At 41.5% G+C, this 16,915-nt stretch overlaps 1 protein-coding gene across 11 annotated transcripts in view; it reads right to left on the bottom strand.

The window, feature by feature from the left end:
• The window catches only part of FOXP1 (forkhead box P1), a 391,101-nt gene that overhangs the window by 308,573 nt on the left and 65,613 nt on the right, over positions 1-16,915 (bottom strand). The window contains exon 1 of one of the 11 annotated variants that reach the window (XM_055804570.1): positions 6,547-6,686. The exons of the other annotated variants lie outside the window; for them this stretch is intronic. The gene's annotated coding sequence lies outside the window, so the exon portion shown is untranslated. Of the gene's footprint in view, positions 1-6,546; positions 6,687-16,915 lie in introns of those variants that run through there. 11 annotated transcript variants of the gene reach the window in all.

Here is a 16,915-nt window from a genome sequence, read left to right as displayed (position 1 = left end):
CCTGTAAATATTTTGGCTTTGCTGCATGGGGTGATGTGAGCCCCCAGCAGCCCTATCCCCAGCCTGCGCCGGCCAGCAAAGGAGCTGCCATTTGGGTAAAATCAACCAGAAAGCCCACAGTGAAAAAACCTGAACTCGCCTGGCCACATGACTCACACCTCCTTCTGAAGAAACACCAGAGCTTGCCATGAGTTACTTTTAACTAAGGGCCAAGAGCCCTATAAGGACGTTATCTCAGGGGGAGACAGGAGCACTTTGCCGACTTCTGCATCAGCCCTGAAAGGCCCCAGCATCCTCACCCTATCCTCACTGCCAGCGTCCCACCATACCCACACACAGCTGCCCTGCAACCAGCTCCCTGCATTACAGTCTGCTTTGAAACCCTATTTAAAAAAAAAAAAACCAAAAAAAACCCACACAACAAAAAAAGCTCTAGAGGGGGGGAAAGTGAGGGGGAGGAAGAAAAGAAAAGTCGCTCTATTGACTACAGCATCTCTACCACACATAATTCAAGGACTATAGCTGGTATGAATTGGGGGGTGGGAGGGAGAAGGGAGCTTTTTTATCCTTTTCCTTCAAAGAAACTAATCAGAAAAACTCCTACTCCATTAGGTAAATCCTCAGCACGTTTACTTCCAGCAAACCTAAATAATAACAAAATAAACCAAAAACTGTGAAGGAATGATACATAGAACTCACGGTAAATAAAAGTTTAACAAATCCCTGGAGAGTTACCACCAACACTGAACGTGGGATTTCTTTCCTGAAGAATTTACAAACCCAGACTCTCCAAAGAAGATTTAAAAAACAGTAATTAAAATCTGCATAGTAAAAACTATCTGGGTGTTTCCTTCTGGCTTAAAAAAAAAGCAAAGACAGACAGTTACAATACATATAAACACTGCCTAAACAAGTGTGAGCTCCATCAGGATGGACTGAAATGGAAGAATGTGCAGCTCACAGGGAATTAGTTCAGAAAATATAAATATATGCTGTTCTTTAAATACACCTTTAAATACGATTTCGTAAGTTTACATTTTATGGTAATTTGAGATCCCAATTTGACAGTTTTGTATGCACCACACACAACCTCCCCATAAAATACACATATAGAAAGGTATTCGTGTTCTTGGTTAAAACAAGATTAACAGAACAAGCTCTTTTCCAAAAAAATGCAATTTAAAACAGAAAAACGGGCTTGTAATAAGAAGGCCATTTTACTGTTTATATTATAATTCTAAGTGAATGGATGTAGCATAAAGCTATGATTATTTTCCTGCGGTCATAATATATGTGATTTAGAGTAAGTTTAGGGAAAAATGTTAACTGAGGCAGAGGTCTGAAAACGGATAAAGAATCAGGGCACAAAAATGCAGCACACTTCTGCTAACCCACATCCAGTCGTCTGTGCAACTTTATTTACTGTTCATAGTTCACTGCAAACGGGTGAAGCTGTCTCTAATGCCATACAAATTTGGCTATCAGCTGTCCTATGCAAATTTGACTCTAATTACGTATGCATTACTGAGCTATGAAATAAGTCAGTGTGTTGTGGTATGTGAATACACATCCCGCTCTTGTTTTTGAGCATAATAGTTTTCAGTGTCTGCTGAGTGTTCATATCCTGTGGACTTTTCCTTTTTTTTTTTTTCTCCTTTTCCTTTCTATCCTTTTTCCTCTCCCCCCCCCCTTTTTTTTTTAAATGAGACACCTTCTTTTCTAATTTAAAAAAAGATATTAAGACAGAATTAATTTTTTTAAACCTATCCTTAAAAGCAATATAAATTCCTGCCACAGAGATCTGAAGCAAAAATTGAAGAATCCTTTTACATTGTGTAATGAATTAGCTTTAAAAAGGGTGAACAATAAACAAACAACTACCCAAAACATTTTTTGGAGCTAATTATGTACTAAGCAAGAAGTAATTTTATCCTTATACCCACATTTTATGTTTTGGGCACTTCTATTTCATGTCCCTTGACACCTTCTCCAATAATCCATCTACTTTATATTGGAAAGCCTCACATGAATAAAACTTTATGGCACTACAGGCATTTAGCCTTCCACTGACATTCCTGGCCTGTTCAATTCTGCAATTCAATCAAAATCAAATCTCAAAATCCTCTTGTCAGCCAGCGCTGCTTTCATATGCCCAAGCCCTGTGTAAGGATAACTGCATCCAATCTTTCCCCCAAGCAGTGCTTATATTGTTTTATTACAGTTCAATGAGTGGAGTTCAAAATTACATGCAGCTGCCTACTACTGTGGTCTGTCTGTGTTACGCATGGACACAAGTATTGCCCACCAGGCTTGAAATCATTCACTTACTGGTCTGGCAAGAGAGACTGTGAGCACTTCACTGTATGGAGGAACATCCTGCCTGCTACATCTAAAGAGGGTGATGTTAGCAGATCAGTCCCTTTATAAAGGGATTGCGAAAGCCCTATGAAATGCAACTCAAACGTGCTCGATGTTAAGCATGTGGCTACTGCACATAAAAGCAAAGATAAACCTCAACATGCACTACTCATTCTCAGAAAGCTTGTGAGGGAAGATAAAGGACCGGGGAATAAAAGGCTTCTCACAGAGTTTTTATGTGTGTTTTAAATGATGAAGCTTCATTTAGCCAATTTTTATCTTTTTCTTTCCCCCCTCCATAATCTTCACACTGAAACAAAAGGATGAAACACAAAGCTAATTAAATACAATTTAATCAGATGAACAATGCAGCAACTCCAAATGTAATAGCTTAAAAACTCCTGCTAGCACTAGCTCCTGTACAGCTTGGCTGGAGGGAGAGATAGCATCAAAACCAGGCAAGATTTCCATCCCACACTCCCCATGCTTGCTGGGGGCTAGAGGTAAGACACAGCGTCAAGAGGCTCCCTCCTGTGCCACGACCAGGGCTGGGAAGCAGCAACAGCCAGGACCCAATGGGAAGGGGTCCACCCACACACGTGCTGCCCGGCCAGGTACCGGCAAACGCACCCAAACCCCCCACAGCTGGCGGTAGCATCCTTCTCGGCATGTACAGCATTCCACAAGCAGCATGAGTGATATGACGCTCCTACAGGTTAATGTATCACCTATCACATTAGCATTTATTGATCATTTTCACTTGGCTTTCCATCAGCATTTCACGGTATTACAACAGTGACCAAAATCAAACGAAAAAAAAGAAACAGTCTTTTATCAAAGCCTATTCATCAAATATTCTACCGTTACTAATTTCTGTAAGACTAGCAAGTGAGAAAACAGAGGCAACACATAGTTAGACATCCTGCCGAGAAAAAGCTCTCCTCGAGATGAACCCCATTACCTTTCAACATGCAGGTCTGAGAACCAAGCTAACCACACAACAAACCGCCGACCTATGACAGCAGCACTAAACTGCTTGTCCATGAATCAAGGCTTCATTTCTTTTTCAAAAAAAAATGAGAGAGGAAAAAAGTGCACCCAGCTGCTGTGCAACTGCCCACGTGTTGGTTATGTAGAAGGAAACTCAGTCACGAGGCTATCCAGCACTTGGACTTTTAATAGCCTTCATTCAAACGTAGCATGGATTATTGCGTGCGCATCATACATGTGTCTATTAATCTATTTCTACATCTACTTGTATAAAGCCTGGACAGGGAAATCTGGAAATGCAACAGTGGTGACTGATCCCAGAGTCACCAACTGCCACTGGTCCAGTAGAGGCACAGCCCCCAGCTCAGGCACTGGGACACAGCCCATGAGATGCAGCTTCGAGTTCCCATCCCTGCCAAGGGTTTGTGGTGGGCCAGTCACGTCTCCTTTACGTCTATTTATTGTACAATTACAGATTTGGGAAACTTTCTACAAAATCTTAGGGTTCCAGGATCACAGCCATTTCAGTCACCCCCCTTTCCACACAAATCCACCAAAGACTTCTTTCTGCACAAGACTAGCGCTTCTCCACAGGAGGTGGACTGGGTTATAGGAGCACCAAAGCTCAGAGCAGTTCCAGCAGAGGTCCCCACGACAGCCCTGTCCCCAAATGCCTTGTGTAGTTGAAGCAAACCCCTCAGATGAAAATACAACTCCCTCTGTTAAGGCTACTGCCTGTGATGACGGTGAGCGAAGGAGCAACAAAAGCTCCACCAACCTGCAGACCAGGCTTCACTGCTCCACGCACAGCTCTTCTGTAGCAGAGACACAAGGCTTTAAGCCAAAACCTGCGGGTTTGGGGTATCCTGTAGCCAGGATCACAGCTCCCCAGGGAGCTGCATGCACAACAGCACACGCATGCACGCTTCCACCAGCCCCCAAGACAGGGAGGTCCCTGGGCCTCCACCCAAGGGCCAAACTCGCCCAGCAAACTGCAAACAAAACAACAGGCACTCAGCGGAGGGATCCTGCTCAGGAACAGTGCGTATCATCCTTGTCAATATGCAATGACATATCAACATTATAGAATCCAAACTCTGAGGCAAACCACTCGGGCGTGTGCTGGGGCTAGGGGGGGAAAACCGTCTCGCTCCACATGCACACTTGTAGGAAGTGACAAAGTATCACGTCTGCTTGCCATCCGAATTTAGCAGCCTATAGATAGCAAACCAACAAGATGCATCTAGCACAAGCCCCAGCACATGCACCCAGTCATTCATGGTGACTTTGCACCTGTAGCTTCGCTGTAAATCCAAAGGGATGAGAGAGGCAAGCAAGGAGCCGTGGCTCCCAACCACCCCCTTTATCACCACCATCACAGTATTTACTGTAACACATGTGACTTAGTGAAGCCCTAGATTAATTAAATGAACTCCTCCATTAATCAATCAATCAATCCAGCACAGAGCAGTTGAAATATTGAATTACTTAAGAGCAGCATCTTTATATAGGACTTTTAAAGGTCTGCTCTGGAGGACCTTATCCCCGATAATTAAATTTGGCCTCACATGGAGAGGAACATCAGAAACCCAGAGGAGGCCCCGAGGCAGAAGTGTGGGCACGTGGGAAACACCAGCTACCACCATGGGAAACACTGCCCCATCCGAGGGGATCAGTGAGCTTCTGCAGAAGCAAACATCCCCCAAACCACCCTTGCAAACACTTCCCCAGACACTGACAGCGAGGGCTTCTACTTGTTCAATCAGGACCACTAATGAATTAAGAGAACTAAGCTCGGAATTGCCCAGTCCTCAGTAACGGCTCACATCCAGCTGGCACAGCTGGAACAGGGGAAAGGAGGAAAGCAGGGCCATGCACTCGTACTCCAGGAATACCTGAATGCATACATAATAGTTGCAGAACCTGTAAAGTCAGTAAAGGTTATCTAATTTCATATATGGAGAAATTTAAGCAGAGAGAGTTGAAACACGTTGTTCCAAGATGTGAAGAGCCCCAGTAAGAATGTCAGTAATAAGAACACTGATCTCCCATCATCCTGAAAGCCAGGCACACAAACTGCTAATATGATCAATTTTGTCATCTGTGGGTCCACTTGAACCAGTATATTTGGACATCAAAATAGGAGAAATGAATTCTGCACTTCCTTCCATCTTCATTTCAGTTTGGACAAGACTAGTGTAACTATGCTCATCAATAGGAGAAAGGGCAACAGAGAAAAAAAAAAAAGAGCCAAAAAACTATTCTATGCAAAACTATTCTATGCATGTAATTATTCCAATTAGTGAAAAATCCCTATGAGAAACTTTTCATGTAGCATGAGAATTGCTGTTTCCCTTAGACAATAAAAAATAAAGCTTCACAAGGCCCCCCCTCAAAAAACAATCCTATAACATCACGGCAAAAATAACTAATGCTGGTATGTCTTGCCCCACCCCCAGCAAATACTTACATATTAGATATTTTAGCTGCAAGAGTCTGACTTAAGCAGTTACAACCTCTTGTGTGCCTGCTCTTCTTCCTCCAGCCCTTCCCACCACTACTACATACCCTGCCCTGAGCAGGGACCTCAGTGAAGCACATGGACTATCGTGACTGCTTCTCCCAGATACAAAGGGGACAGAGCAGCAGCCTTTAGATCTTGCAACAAGACAGGGCATACAGGACACAGAATCGAGTAAAAATACAGCAATATGAACACACACTTCAACACTCAGAAGCCACTATTATTTTTTTTTTTGGCAAAGACAATTAAAAAAAAAGAAAAAAAAAGAAAAAACTTATTACAAGCCCTAAATGTAGGACGGCACAGCATGTTAACATATTGCTGTACATCCTTTACAGAACTGCATCCAAAGCTATATTAAAATAACATTAAGGTTGCAAAAACTAGGCAACAAAGTTGGCAACATCAACATGTAATCTTGATTTACACCTTTGGAATGAGTATTACAATCAAGTCTTCACTTACACAATCATATTTTTTCTATGGGACTCCCATCTAATGTGCAGTTATTAAGCATTTCTTCTTACCATTACAAAATCTGTACTCCCAGTAGCACACACTACCTACTTAGCACACTATCCAAACCCAAAGCTGAATACAACATTACCAAGCTCTTCTTGATCATGTCTCCACTTCCCTCATCACAGTACTAAGGTTAATGAAAGTCTCCTCACCTCCACGTGCAGAGAAGCTTGATAGCATCACAATCATCTCACTGGTGGGAAACAAAGCAAGAGGGAGGCTATTGATAGCTGCTGGTTTGAGTTACCCAGTAACTCCAGGCATCGATCTGAGCCCACCATGACTCACAGTTTTTATGGAGACTGACAACCCCATGTGCTACAGACAGCCCCAACTGGCCTCAGCTGTGGTTGCAAACCCCAGATCACTTCTGCAAAACTAGCCCCAGGTGTCTCTTGGTGGGCATGCAGAAATGAGGAACAGGGAACCACATGGCAAGCTGGGAGTACATGGGTTTGGATGACATGCCAAGGCCCATACAACACTCTTTGGGAGGAAAAAAGAAATAAAACAAAAAACCCCAAAACTACATGATAATGTCAAGAGAGTTTCATAATGTGTAACAGCTCAGAGGCTTGGTTAAGGTGGCCTATGCCACCTTAACTCTATCATTCCCCAAATCTCATGTGTCAGACTATACCATCTTGAAGATTGTTTTCATAAACACCTGTTTTTGATACATGTCATTTCTTCAGAATTTTTTACTCTATCCTTAAGAAGTGGGAATTGAAACAGCAGCAAGAAGCAACTACAACCAAGAAGACAACATGACAGAGCTCTGGTCGGCAAGAGACGCACACCACAAGCCACCACCTCCAGCACTAACAGCATAACCAGCCGCTGTGCCACGCTGCTGGGTGGCCCTGGGAGCTGCTGATGGCAGGGTGGAGGCATCGACCCCAAATTCTGAAGAGAAGATCACTTCAACAGCTGTTAAGTCTGAGGTTCCCCCACAGTGAGATCACAAGGAGCACTCTAGCATCCTCCAAATGCCTTGACGACTCCAATGACTATAAAGAAACATGTGGCTCAGAGAAAATCCAGGAGCTCCCACTGCTTCTTGGGGTACCCACTGCCACCTGGTACCTGCTGCTAAAGGTGGCCAGCCAGTGGCATCACCATTGCAAAAATTTCAATGCCTGCCAGAAATCTTTCTGCAGGCAAGACTTTTCCCTTTACACCGTAAGGGCTCATACAGGGTGCTACCAAGGCCCCAGCACCCTATGTGACACCACACGAGGAGGATGCTGAGGCACTGTGGGACTTGTCCTCCCCCACTGCACCTCGGCAGGGCCCTCGGCACTGGGCAGAGCATCATATGGCTGCCCTGGCCTCCCCTCACTAGTGACAACTCCTGCACACCGCCTGCACCGAGACACTCAGCTCTGTTAAAAATACATACGCACATACATATGCATTTATACGTTAAAAAAGAAGAATTCTTTATATGGCGATGAGCTGTGCTGTCATTCTTGTCCATTATGTGCCCGTTCAGGTTTGCTGGGGCAACAGAAGAAACCTGGCGAGATCAGTGGGTGCTCTCAGAAGACTTAGCACATGGCAAGGAGCTTAACTTCATGCCCTCTAAATTTTAGAAAAAGTCACAGGTGTTCAAAAGAAGCAGTATATCTCAGTTTTACTAAATACTTACACAGTATTTGTTGTGCTTAGGAAAGGGCTGCACTAGTACACAGACAGTGCCAAGCGTCGCATTTTTACCCTGATCTATGGCATTCTCCATCCTCCCCAGTAATTTGCACTTTCTTCTCTTTCAAAGCATCCCATAAAAGGCATTTACAGTCAACACACAGTCTTATTAGCACCTGGTATATATTCTCTTTTACAAAACATGTGATTCACTTTTACAAAGTATGTGTTTACTTTGACTTCCCCCTTACAGAAACTACATGTGAATGTTGCCATTTTATATCACAGAGTTTCAGTCTTGAGTATGTTTCTGAAACAGGTTATTAAAACAAAAATGCAACTTAAACAAATCAGCAAAAAATCAGTTGAGAAAAGCTTGCACTGCAGTTGTTCTGACTACAGAGAACTGTGAAAGCCAAAAGGAAGGAGTTAACCTTTGTTGAAACAGCATCAAACAGTCGCTGCTGCTTCAGTTATTGCTGTACCGGGACCGCTGCAGCAAGCAGCATCCCTCGGTAACAGAAGAGCATCACCTACATACTCACAATTCCCCAAGGGTCAAACCTAAAGCACTGCCCTTTAAATGTGGGTAACAACCAACATCAGGTACACAAGAAAATCTGGTAGATTGAACAGGAAACTACAGCGAACTATTTCTGAAATGTAAATGAGACTGCTACTTTCATTTCATTATTGCCGTAGCACTGTGCTGAGATGAAGTTTCCATCTGTGATTTTCAGGACAGGATATCAGCCATTTCAGATGGCATCCGTCGGAAACCAGAGAGAAAAGTTACTCACAAATTTTGTTTTATAACATTATTTAAACTCTATTCGGTCTTCCCTCCAAAAGAGCTTATGGGAGCTAATTCAGTGATTCGGGGAACAACCTCACAGCAACCAAGCAGCTTTACCCCCACCCATCCATTTTATTATTAAGAACAACTTGTAGAAAGTTACAATCTGAAGTGGACTAAAGACTTAAAAAGACAGTTTTAACAAGGCCATGCTAAATACCAATCTCCTATTACTCCTTCAAATATTCTCGACTTCAACAAGTTAAACAGTTTGTGGTATCAAGCCTCAAGGTTTTGTACACAGGAGAACACTTTCAAATCTCTCATTGAAATCCAGGGACTCTTGGATTACCTGCAAAATTTTTTTGTCCATATGCAAGAGACAGCACACACACCAGAATTATTTCAAACTCTTGTTGTTTCTTTTTTCACAACATTTTCACCGTCAGTCACGCAAATTTATCAGCAAAAAATGCTGAAGTCAATGATGATGCAATTAAGGCTTTGATTACATGATGACAGCAAATCGATTTTAAAGCAGATTATATCAACAGTTGGGCAAAAGGAGAGGCAGGCATTATGGAAATCAGACCCTTTAATATCTTTAAGATTCCACAACCCCAGAGAGCATCTTTAATTCACCCTCTTTTATTCCAGATGGTTTCACGAAAAAAACCCCAAGTTACACATTCTGGTAGCCCATGCTAACACACTTTCTAAGACATGATGTTAATACATGTTAAAAATCAAAATTAAAAAAAAAAAAAAAATCTAAATTGCAACTGTTTCCCCACTAAGGTGTCATTTGCAACAACATACATTTTTAAAGAACCCCAGGACACAACACATCACTTACTTCCACCGGACAGGCATGCCAGTGCCTGGTGAAGGCAAGCAGAGTTACAGATAAGTGTTTGAGAGCAGGATTTGGCTTCAGACTCTGCATGAAGGCAGGAATAGGCAACTATTGTGCTGCCTGTTTTCTCACAGCAGATCCCAACTAGCTTTGGCTATGGATCCAGCACTGCCAGCCAATTTCAAGGAAAAAAAAAAAAAAAGAGCCTCCGACCCTTTCCTTTCTCTCTCTTTTTGTAATCGCTTGCAGGCACAACCGCTCCAGCAAGCAGCTCCCCTACCAGCCCAATATTTACACTAAACCTCTAAAGGACTTTCTATTATAATGCTATCTCATTGATACAAGATTACTCCTGAACCACATCAAACCCCGCAATACTGTGAAAGGCACAAACGCCGTCTCAAGAAAGAGCCGCAGAGTGGATTATTTTAGTCTCGTTATTTCAATGGCACTTTTTAGATTTATGTAAAAAGTAATGCAATGCTACAGTAAGTGTTTCTCCCCTGGGGGCAACTTAGTGTCTATATGGATTAAATGTACAGGCGTAAACACTTGAGATAGCTAATTATATTCCTGAAAACACCCAATTCTTAAATAATTTCTTAAACCTACAAAATAAAAACACTTCCAAAAAAATGTAGATAATAAATCAATTTTACCTAATGTCTTTGAAACTCTTCAGAGGTTTTCACCCCAGAATCAAGAAGTGTTAAAACTCCTGCCTCTTTTAACTCTCTTTTACAAAAGATGCATCAATGTAAAAACCCCAACAGAACACAGCACCTGTCGTCTCCTCTGGTTGTAAAGAACATGAAAGAGTAACCAGACATTTTTATTCAAATGAAATTATACGATTTTTTTTATCTTTTTTTTTCTTCGGCATGTAAAAACCCCACCCTATAATGAACACAAGCTTCAAGCAATCTCTTCCAATGGACCATTTTACTTATTCCACAATTTCTTACCCAAATTACACAAGTATAATTATTTTGACATTGTAATGAAAAGAAAATGGGATTTGGGCACTGTGGGTTTATCTAATAACACTATTTCTTGCCAGACTTCACAGCACTGACAATCACAAAGAGCCCTGTCCATTCCAATAGGAAATATTTGATTTTACTGTAGGAACATTATTTATTTTCACCAACTTGCTATTATCAGAAAGGATATGATAGCTGAATAATAAAAATGAAATCAAGAAATTCTGGTGTTTCAAGGCTTTATTTTTTTTCTGCTCTCACTTTTGACATTTTCTTCCCCTGGAGAGACAAGATAAAGTGCTGTCATAAATGGGTGACTTTTCTTGTCAAATGACAGATTTGATTCTCCATGGCAACCACAAATCAAGGTGCTAGTCTGAATTAAAGCTTCTCTTAAAAGGCGTCTTTATGTTTATAAAATGAATTTAAATTAAATGGGTATTAGGTACAGTTTTTTACCTCCATTTATTTATTGACTAAGGAGCTCTGTACTGTGTGGAGCATATTTGCATTTTAAGGAAAGACAACATATTGTACTGGCAGATGCACAAACAAAGCAAGTTACAAGGTCATGCTACATATACTAGTTTACAGTACTATGAATGGTATACAGATGGACAGCAAGCAGTTAAGAGGTACTTAAATACTGGAAAAAGCACAAAAATTACCTACAGAGTAACAGATGAAGGAAATCTCTCCTCATTTCATAACACTGCTTTCTTCTACACACAGTTAATAGAGAGTCATGTAATTGTCACAAACAGAATGCCAAAAGGGAAAAAAAAATTCAAAAATCAGATGCTCCATCCTGTGCCCTTATGCAATCTTACTATAGAGCATGATACACTCTTACAAATGGTTGTTACCATGACTTTCAAATATCCAAATTTATCCCAGATTTCTAACTTCAACTGCTTTAAAAATTCACTTTCTTGAGGTCACAACACATCTGAATTTCTTTATTCAGAAGATGAGTCAGTGGAGCCTCCTAGTTCCACAATTAACCTATCTTAGCTACCTCTTTTTTTAAAAAACCTGAAACCCAGAGAACCTAAATTGCACTGTAATACTCTCCTCATTTGGTTTCCCCAAAGAGATAGGAAAAAATTTGCACAGAACTTGAGACTGAAATTTTTAGCATACAGGTGAAGCCAAATGTATATATTTTTACACATGTTCACAAGGAAGTAAATACTTTCAAGAATTCAGATAGCATTGTAAAAAAAAAAAAAAATCAAAATACTGCAGGTTTGTCAACCGATTCTCTCGGTTACTGGAGTCAAGTGGCTCCACATTCATTGCCCTTGTAAGCTCTGCCAAATTTGATTTTAAGCTTCCTGAAGTTAAAGAAGGTTTATACAGTATTAACACGAGATCTTCTCACACATTTCTCAAGTTATTACACAGCCTTTTATCCAAAATCACAATTTTAAGCAGCGCAGGAAGGCTTCAGTTCAGCTTCAGAGGCAGAGACGGACAGAGGATGTCTTCATCCCGCTGCCAGGCTTTCTGCTTCGCTTCACCGCTGCCACCAGGTTTCTTTCAGAGAAGGTGCAATTAAAAGGGCGCCAGCAACTTATAAACGCCTTTACAGCCTGGGTCTGTGCAGGATTCGGCCCCTGCACCCAGCCCCTTGGGGAGAGCCCCCACCTTGCTGCTGTGGAGCAGCTCGGATGCAACTGCCCGGGTCCCTGATGGCTGAGCAGGCACCCGCTCCCCAACTGGCACCTGTGTGTAACCCAGCAGCGTCCCAATCCCACAGTGACAGCCTTTCGACCCAAATACCCCATCTTAAGAACTGAGGGGGAATAACAGTCAGGCCTCTCTGAACCGGTGCGTAAACATTCGCTACATAAAAATCAAAGGACACTCTGCTAATGTACTACTGTATAAGTAACAGCCTCATTAAAACGAGACTAATCCGTAACACAAGTGTGCATTTTATGGGGCAAACAACTGAATTTCTTACATTTCTATTACGAGAAAAGAAGAAAACAAGTCTATTTCACTCATACTGTAACATGATCACAATGTTTATACATGCCCATCACAGCGTTATATAAATTAAGTCCCAAGAAAGCGTATAAGAAAATAAAATATGGATAACTTCAAACAACACCTTCAGCTCAACTCCTGAAAATCCTTGGCACTTCTTGCTATGCACTTCTGGACATACTTGAGGTTAAGAGGCAACCTCCTCAAGGTCTAAAACTGCACTTCTAGGAAAAATTCCCCAAATTCCTACTATACGTAGGGGTAACTGCACATGGACAATACTCTCCCAGGCTGTTAAACAAGCTGGATGCTGTGTGGTAGATGCTAGGAGCATTATCGGCTAATGCGAGGGGATGGAGAGTGAAGTCCACACTTCACGCTTACATTTTCTCTCAATCAGCAGCATTAAGGTGCAGCAAACAAGTAAAGGATTAAGGTAATAACCTGTGTCTCTGCAGAAAACAAGGTGGCTTTCTAGGCCTTTAGTGCCACCTGACAGGATGGGTTTGCCGAATGAGCAGGCAAAGGAAAACCAGCACCGAAAGAAAAACCTGCAGCTGCTAAAATTGTTAATAATCATGTATTTCAGAAATGGGCAGCCACAGAGCCTTGTGCCACGATGCCGTCTGGGACAAGCTGTGGCCAAACCGGCAGCAGTTCTCCACTTCAGCTCTGAATATTCCAAGACTAAATATGGCAGAGGCAAAAAAAACCCTGCAAGTAAGAATCTGGGGCTCCTGACCTTTTGGGGGGACTGTGGTGGGCTGAGGCTACACAAAAACCTCCCAGGAACACCAGGGTGTTTTCCATTGCGGAGCAGCTCCAGATACAAACATGCATTTGTGGCAGAAGAGCTGCAGAAGAAGATAACCTGGTTTAAATGCAGTAGAAAAAGACTTTTTTTTTCTCTCTCTCCAAGATCCCAAGCACTCATTTAGTGGGAATACAGGACTTTGCTTAGCAAACGTCTGAAATTTAAACTGGGGTAAGTTGATGATGTTTAGGTTACCTTGTGCACTCAGTGGGCATTTCTGAGCTGGCTTTTGCCAAATATGTTAAATCCCATGTTAATTGTTTTGAAGCAGCACAGTTCACCTTCTTATTACCTCTAATGTGTGCATTTCATTTTATTGAGCATGAGCTCAGTGTCAGCAATAGCCATAGATTTTACTACTGATAATCCTGAACTTCAGGATTTGAGACTGACCAGTCTTGACAGAGATGGATAGTTTGCATAAGAGTTATAAAGGGAAGAGCAGAGGCTTCAGTGATATTTTAAGCAGGAAAACTATGCAACATACTTTAAAAAGTGCAAAGACAACCAGGAAAATCTTTGGTTAGTAATCATAGTCAGGAAATGCCAACAAATGTTTTGAGATGCTAGCTGAAAATTTGAAAAATGTTAAAAGCCAGCTTTGCTACCTTTAGCAGTGAACTATAAAGCTAATCACATATATTTTTGGGGTCCTTAACATGGACCAGATGGAAGTACACCGCATATAAATAAAAAACATTCTCTAGTTTGTGGGCTGGTTTGAATTTTATTTCATTGGATAAATGTGGAAGACGAAGTTACCAAGTAGGTTTTAGTCTGAGTGAACCATGAAGCAATTAACAGAAGTTCAAAGACTGCCTTCTAGATTTCACATGAAAGTTATTGCAAGTGAAAAAGGGACACTGTCAATTTGAGACCTTACCACGTCCATACCAACTAGATGGGAGCAAGTTCAGGTGCAGCACCTGCTCCTGAACTCCCAGGTCCATCTAGGGGTCTCCAGCTACATCCTACTAAACCCTAAAAAAAAAAAAAAAATTATTATTCTCATCTGTTGTTCTGTTAGAAATAACACTAATTAGGGAAACCTGATAGCAAGGTATGGAAACAGTAGATGCAAACGTGCAAGGTAAATAAACTAAGGAGAATAATCTTGAATCTCTTTTTAAGTTACAAAATTATTTACTTGTTCTGATCTGAGCAAACATAAAAGAATACCTCTCCCAGGCTCCAGGCATTGTTACCATCAATTAACTAACAATTCCATAAACAATAAAAGTATTACAAAAACAGCAGCACATCCCCACCTACACATTAGCACCAGTCAGCAAAAAAACCCAACAAAAAAACTACAAACAACACTTCCTACTCCTTGAATTCCCAAAGGAAACTCCACCCCAGCTGCTGCAATCAAAAATACCAACTTAACAAAGTGCCTGCAAGGTTAAGTGGCAATTTTAGGTGTTACTTGTAACAGAAGTAAAACAATTTCAGACACAAGGGTAAGCGTAAGCTGAGAACTCCTTGAATACAGGCTTCTCCCCAAATGATGATTTCTTGCAGAGATTGTGTTCTGTTTCAGAATGCTGAAAGGTGCATGGGTCTAGATGGAAAAAAAGAAAAGAAAACCTTAAACCATGCATCACCGACCAACCCCAGCGAAGTTTCCTTGCACCAGATACAGATGTTTGCAGGGGAGGGCTGTCCGACCACCACTCCATCACATGGTGGAGGTGGATGAACAGTAGAAAAACGAGGATTCCAGCCTGCTTTCTCCCCTCTTATTCTCCCTCCCACAAGTCCACACTTGCCTTTTCCCACTGGTTTCTCAACCCTGTTCTCAAGTTTCTTGTGGGTCAACATGGCACTGACTTGGCACCCACACAACATCTATGAAATCCAGGGAGTCATGCAAATATAGCTGAATATGCAACGTCTTCTGTTCTGATTCATTATGAACAGGCAGAAGCTATTTTAGCCAGGATGGTGAACACCTTCATTCTTAACTTTGGAGAGTACCCTTTAAAAAAAAGAATCCTGACTTCTTATTGCTCCTCTGTTCTCCCAATAATGGTCCAAAGATCCCTATGCACAACACACTTTTACTGCAAGCAGGGTCATTGCTCCTGCTCTGAATTAAGGCAAGCACAAAATCAGGCCAATACCAGCAATCTGCAGAAATGCAGACTAGTATAAATTATGCAAACATATTGTGCATCTGGAAAATGGGTATTTTAAAGTACAGCATTGCTGTTCGGCTGACAGCAAGCCAAGCCCCCACCTGGCAGTACTCCTTCCAAGTATCTTTCCTGAGTCAAAACCAGTAAATCTTTGCCCCCCCCAAAAAAATATGGAAAAATTCAACTGTCCCCTGGGAGTTAATGTGGTACATTCAGAGAATCAGTTCAGTCTTTAAAACTGTGAAATACAAGGATTTTAATCCTGTTTTAAGTGCAAGTTTCAACAGAAACTGAACTTCGAACACTCCAGGATTTCTTTCTAGGAGTAAGTGATCCAGAAGAGGATCTCCTTCAACGTATAAGCAATAATAAAGTAAAAAGTAATTACTACAGCAGACGAGGGCGATTTAGAAAACACACATGTAGGAAATAATTATTTACCTTCAAAACAAGTAGTTTCTTCTTGGTTTCTGTGCCATAAATGTAACTTTCTCCCAACAGCAAATTCTTAAAAGATGTTTGTCAACTTCTGTCATTCACAGATACACAACAAAGAAAAATGTATATCTTTCTAATGAGATGCACAGCCAAGGACGGTTGTCAGCATCATAGCATTGCTGTTATGACATATATTTCACTTTATTCAATACATAACGGGAAAGCTGTTTAATCCAGCAGTCCAAGCAATGTCCAAATAAGCATTAATAATGTGGTGAATAACTGATCATCACTAGATGGTTTTCAGCAAGATAAAGGTTTTTCCCTCCCCCTTTTAAAAATATCCTCCTAGTTAGAAAACAAAGAGGCAGAAGTTAAGACTGTTGCCTGCTACCTCCTACAACGGGCACACATCTGCAAGTGCCAACCTGCTCGCTGCCGAGCCCGTCCTCATGCACCGCAGATTTCAGCACTGCATCAACAGATTGCAGCAGCACAGCAGGTGGAGCGGGGGGCTAAGGGAGAAGCAATTAACATGTATTGTGTTTCCCATTTTTCAAGGTAGATGGCAAATTCTGTTCCACAGACATGTACAAATTTGCGTACAAAACCCACTGCATAATACAAAGACATCTGTGTTTACCAAAGTAATCATTATTGTTTAATGCGTATTTTTTACACCATTTAACAAATAACTTTAGCTCTAATGAACATGGCGATTTTCATGATAGACTTAAAAGGAAAAAAGTTCATAAGAAATGCAGAGCTGCTAACATGTGCTAAGTATCGAGACAAGCACCACAGATTAAGGGCACCGCTTTGACCTTGCGTATTGTCACCCCATGCACGCG

Source organism: Falco peregrinus, chromosome 5, assembly GCF_023634155.1.
Source record: "Falco peregrinus isolate bFalPer1 chromosome 5, bFalPer1.pri, whole genome shotgun sequence".
Lineage (NCBI taxonomy): Eukaryota > Metazoa > Chordata > Aves > Falconiformes > Falconidae > Falco > Falco peregrinus.
Note: the sequence above shows the minus strand (reverse complement) of the source record. Positions and strands in the feature narration are given on the sequence as shown.